Genomic DNA, 6,275 nt, shown 5'->3' with positions numbered 1-6,275 from the left:
TTTTAAATTTTATTTTTAAGTATTTCTTCTATTTGTTGTCCTCTGTGGGGAGACCAAGTAATGTTTAAGCGTAACTAAATACGTTATTTATTTGCCAATAACATTGTATAACAATAACATGAAAATTGGCTAGTCAGAATCAAACTTTGATTTGTCCGATTTTACACTATTTGCGACTGATTTTAAAACTGACAATAACTAAACTTAACCTAACTTTACAAAAATCCGACAATAATAATCTTATTTGTTTGATAAGGTAAACGACCAGATTGAATCGAATAGCATCATCTTAAGAAAATTGGTTCTTGTTTGAAAATAGAAATATCTTTAAACAAACATTGTTCTCCTTCTTGTTCATCGATGAGAGTTGACGAAACATTCTGTTAACGTCAGCCATTGTTGTTAAGCCTTCAAAATGGCGGCTAAAATGATTTGAAAAATAAGGCAAATAAACGCTCAATGTTATTAATTTGAAAAGGTGAGACACGGTTTGATGTGTTCGTTATAATTATGTGATTTTAACAAATAATTGTCGGCTCGAAAGTTCTTTAATGCGCAATGCTGTGTAAATAAATCCGCGCTGTTTCTTTGAGGAAATGAAAACAACGAATATTGGTAATGTTGCCTCTTTGTTTATTTTCTTTTGTGAACGAGTTGCTTATATGCACGCATTAGGGAATAAATAGATTTTATATTTGCTTTGTTTTGTTTTTTGTGTGTGTGTGTGTGTGTGTGTGTGTGTGTGTGTGTGTGTGTGTTGAGCAGTTAGGAATACGGGAATTAATGACCGTACTGCAGTAAATAAACAGAACACAAGATGCAATCCTCTACCTATATGAGAGCAAAATATGTCTTAAGATGGAGCACTGTTGCCACATTTGGGGAGGAGCTGCTAAGAGTACTATTTTCTTCTTTGACGGGGTTCAAAACCACCTTCAAAATCTAGCAGACGAAGCCCTCTTCACTACTTCGTTTTTCTGACAGGAAAGACGTAGCGAATCTATGTTCATACCAGATGCTCGACTGAGCTCCTATTTATGGTCTACCCTTGTAGAACATTCAAAGCAGAAACTCGTCTAGCTACAACAACTACCTAAAAGTTCCTATATCATCTGTCTGTGAATAAAACTAAACGTAAATTTCATAATCAAAGTTTCTTTCCTAAAACTGTCAAACTGTGGAACACAATACCGCGAGGCTGCGTCCCAGCTGACTATAACGTTTCAGGTCTAACGTAGACAAGTTCTCGTTGAGGCGTCCTCTTAAAAAAATAAACACTACTCAAATTCTATTATTATCGATAATCACGATGCTGTCTCACTGGCCACTTAAAACTCATTCACCTTTATCCTCGAGTGGCCTTCGGGCTTTGATAAGCGGTGATTTCCTCATAGTAAAAGGATACTAACGAAGGAACTACTACCTAAAAAGGGTTAGTAGGAGACACAATTTAGTTTTGTATGTTCTTCTCAACCGCACGGTGTATCATTACTCTATGGCCAACTGGGAGGGTTTCCGTACGTACATAAAGGATTAACCTCTATGGTATGCGACTTGACAGGGTGACTAACTGTTGTGGAGAACCACCCTCCAAATTGACTAATCCATCGTCTATATAAAGTTTACTCATAGCGATCCCAGGCGGGGATCTAATTCCAGAGTAACTCTCGCATGCTAGATGAATTACCTACACTTTTCGTTTGTCGATGCCTCCGTTCAGTCTCGAAAGACAAAGGATACCCCCGTAGGGGCAGCTGCGCGTGTAATAGTGAGGCAAGGGTTGCGCAATCTCCAACTACACCTCTCCTGAATCGGCATTGTTTGAGTCCAATGGCAAGAAGCCAAGGACGACTGGAAACCTTGCTGAGATAAGCAGAGAGCACATACACCACCTGGAAGTCCCAAATAGTCACCCATCTGATACTGGCCAGGCTCATCGTTGCTTAACTTCGGTGATCTGACTGGAACCGGTGTGTCAAACGTGATTATAGCGTATTTCGTTTGTAACATTCCCGTTTAAACTGTTTTCCGTTGTTCTGTTCTTCTTTGTAGCTACTTGCGAGCCATAACACTGGCGACATTGGATTCGAGAAACACACTGACGATTAAAATCTTCTGAAAAAGTTAACAACGTTGAACTCAAAAACACGCTTAAAAAAGTGTTTAGCATCACACTTGCGACTGAAGGACTCGCGGAAATTTTTAAAAAATCAGATTAATACTGTGTTAATTGACCTTAAAAAAATAAGTATGGAACGAAAAGGAGTTTGGGAAAAATGTTCGTCGCTACTTAAACAGTAAATCTTTGCTTTGCAAAGAAAAAAGTTCATCGCTGTTTTCTCTACTAAAAGTAAATCATCGCCTTATTTTTTTTTTTTTTTTCAAAGGGAAATATACATTTGAAAATTTTTTTTTTTTTTTTTTTTTTTTTTGCTTTGGACGATTAACTGTTTCCCTAAATTTATATTTTTGGGCTTGTTTTATTGTCCTGAGAGAAAGTGAAAACGTTTTGTAAAATCCAACCAGACAAACGTTTTCCTAAATAGACCAGAACGTTTTAAAATTGCTAAATCCAACCAGGCAAAATGGACGAACTAAAATTAGCATTGGCACATCTAAGTTACAAATTGAAGCGGCCGACGTAAACAACGTACAGAGGACCATCAAAAGGAATTATACAAACAATGGGAAGAACGCCAACAGCGTACAAACAGAATTACAAAAACAGTCGGCCGATTTACACAAATAATTTGCAGAACGTCAATTACGAACAGAAATTACTGAATCGTGAAGAATAACGATGAAAAGTCATTCGCAGCTTATTTCAGTAGATATAAGGATTTCTTCAATATCGATTGCTGTAACTGATCCGACCAGAAGACCAGACTGCTTCTATGAAAACTTGAAACGGCATAACATGACAAATTCGTGGATTACATCTTGCCACGGAAAACCGGATCTATCGTTCAATGAAACGATAAATCTGTTAACAGAACTTTTCTCCCTGAAAATGTCTCTTTTTCATAAGCGATGGAGATGTTTGAATGTGACTAAAGACGATAATGACGGCTTTGTCACGTACGCAGTACTAGTGAATAAGCATTGTGATAACTTTAAGCTGTCGGAATTAACAGCAGACAATTTTAAATGCCTTGTTTTTTGCACGAAGGCATGGGAAAAAATGTGGAAATCAGGCGCTGAGTTCTTACGAAGTTAGAAAACGAACCGATCTTAACACTGCAAAAATTGACTGAGGATTTTCAAAAAGCTGAAATGATAATAAAAAGATTTGAGAAATATCGAAGCAGGCATCGCAAATATAAAAAAAAATAACGAAGAAAAAACCGTCGAGACGGTACACAGAAAATTACCCCAAAATTTGGAAAAACCAAAAGCACCAAGCCATTGCTTCAGATATGGTGGCAAACACTGAGTCAAGGATATCCCATTCTTAGCAAAAAAAAATGCCTCAAATGTGATAAAATCGGACATAAAAGCTCTCATTGCCGGAAAAATCAGAACGAAAGCTGAGTACGTGAAACAATAACTAGAGACGTCCTAGATGAAAACCTACGCAAATACGTAACCGTCAACATTCTCGGCAAGGATATGAAATTTCAATTAAACAGTAGGTCGGATCTTTCAATAATAAATTTCAAAATGTGGAAGAAATTATGAAAACCGATCATGCTAAGAACCAACAGAACGGCGACGGCCGTCAATGGTACAAAAGTTAATTTTGAGGTGAATTAATCACTAACGTCACCTTTCTGGGGAAAACGAAAAAACTAAAAATGTATGTATTAAAAAATAGTGAGAACCTGTTTGGTTCCGGTAGCATAGATGAATTTCATTTGTGGGATCTTCCTATATCCACATTTTGCAAAAAAAAAAAAAAAAAACCCATCCAGCAGGAACTGAGAAACTTATATTTTAAGCTAAAACCAAGCACACAATCAGTAACAGTATCAGAATTTTGGGAATTTTTGACACCCCTAACAGAAAACTGCGATTAAAATATAGAAAACTCGTAATTTCTCTTTCTAAAGTGGGTTATTTATTTTCTTTATAGAATATGCTTCCAAAATAAACTTTAAGTTGTTTAAAAAATAATAGAAATATTATTTTTCATTGTTTAAAAAACTTTGTTTACAAAGTGCGTGCGTGCGTTCTGGGAAGCCATTTTGTTACGTAATGAAATCAATTGATTTTTATGAGATGAATATTTTTCAATTTTTAAACTTTAAAAATCTATCAAAATTTTCCTATTCGTTCAATTGTTACGTTTTTTTTTCAGGGTGAATGTAAAATTTTATGCTCTTTTCGATAAACTGCATATAATATTTTAGACAAACGTTGTTTTATAAATTCACCCCCCCCCCCATTTTGGAATGTCTATGAGAAATTTAATTAATTTTGCTTGAAACCTTTTATATATCACAAATTGAAGATAAAACATGAATAAATAAAATACTCAAATTTAAAACAACTAAAAATATCACTTATCTGGTAATTTACCGGTAAAGTCCAAAATTTAAATCCTTCTTTTTTCGATAACCACGTGTTATTTTTTTGTTTTTTTTTTTTTTGTTTTACGTGAAAGCTTAATTTGTTTAGAATGTTCCAGTAATTAATAGTCGATCAGTTTATATAATTATATTTAATTCCTGGTTTCCTTTTTTTCGATATATAAAAAGACGAATTCGGATTATGCAGATGTATAGTATAATAAAAAAAATATTCAGGTATTTCTTTAAGATGTTAAAAAAAAGAAAAATACCAATGAACATCTGCGTCATATAGTAATTCGTGTTATTGAAAAAATGAAAACTATCAGATTTTTTCTACGATAGCGTCAAGGCACAATAATAAAAAAAAAACGGACAAGTTATCTCCCTTAAGTCAGGCAAAAACACCGTCCACGAAGGCCACGCTCTGACCCGACATTCAGCATTCTTCGGAGCAGACGTTCAGACGTATTTACTAGTTTTTAAAGAATTTTATTGGAATAATGGTGAGTTTTTTGGGGGTTTTTTTTTTACTACCCGTATTTTTTAACTTTCTGTAACTGATGAGAAAGTTGTATTTAAATTTTATTTTGACTTTTTAAACTTTATTTGAGTAAAAAACATTAATTTTTCAGGTAAGTTCACTTTATCGCCGAAAATGTTTCGGCGATAAAAAGTTACGTTTGTATTACTACTGTCTCTGTCTGTACACATAGATTAAAAAGAAAGTGGTCTAAAAACAAAAATATAGCAAATGTTATCAAAGGCAAGATAAAATATAAAAAACTCGTAATTTCTATTTTTAAAGTGGGTTTATTTTCTTTCTGGAATATACTTCCAGAACTTATAAAGTGAGTTGAGAAATTCGAAAAAGTTGTCCCAAAACAAATATAGAACAAATAAATGTTATCAAAGGCAAGATAAGTTACATTTCTACCTAACTGGATATATTTTTTGTGTTTTTATTCAGTGTAACAATGTAACATGTTTATTCAGCTCGAAAAACATGCAGTGTTTAAAATTCAAAATGGCGCCCGACTCTCTCTCGGAGAGGGTAAGTTTGGAAAAAGGTATTATAAATTATAAACTAGACAAAATACTGTTAGAAATTCGCTCAATATATGTTACCGTGACATAAGTTGACATATATTCGGTTGATTTTTAATAGTATTTTGTCTAGTTTATTATTTATAACATCTTTTCTCAAACTTACCTTTTATTCTGAATTCAAACTGTCTGCTGGAAAAATTTATTTTCTTGTAAAAAAAAAAAAAAAAAAAAAAAAAAAAAAAAAAATTAAAACTTTTTATTCTGGAATTTAAATCTGTCTAAAGAGAATTTATATTTTCTTATTTTGTTTTTAATAAAATTATTTAAACTTTTATTCTGATTTCAAAATGTACGCTGGAAAATTTTATTTATTTTCTTGTTTTAAAGACATTTGCAAACTTATCTTAATTTGTTCCCACTGAATTTAAAATAAACTCAATTTCTTATTTCAATAAATGCAAATGGAATTTCTTTGTCTTTCTGCTTAATTTCTCACATCTTTGAAGAATTTATAAGAAATTATTTGATTAAAATCTTACTTACATTGCAAAATAGGAAATGTCAATCCTAAAGTGTTACCTTCGTTTATTTTATACAAAACGGAATAAAAAAACTTATATTATAAAGAAGACGTGTTTTGGTTTGTTATTATTACATTAAATATTTTAATCATATATTGTAAATATGAAGAATTCCACACTTTATTCAATATAATTC

General features: G+C 32.8%; 1 pseudogene; it reads right to left on the bottom strand.

Moving 5' to 3' along the window:
* Positions 1 to 1,880: 1,880 nt before the first annotated feature.
* Positions 1,881 to 1,998, bottom strand: LOC145261318 (5S ribosomal RNA; annotated as a pseudogene).
* Positions 1,999 to 6,275: the final 4,277 nt, after the last annotated feature.

The sequence above is a fragment of the Euprymna scolopes genome, chromosome 37 (assembly GCF_053919585.1).
Source record: "Euprymna scolopes isolate OS-2025 chromosome 37, ASM5391958v1, whole genome shotgun sequence".
Classification (NCBI taxonomy): Eukaryota; Metazoa; Mollusca; class Cephalopoda; order Sepiida; family Sepiolidae; genus Euprymna; species Euprymna scolopes.
The sequence above is the reverse complement of the archived record's forward strand: the minus strand, read 5'-3'. Positions and strand labels throughout refer to the sequence as shown.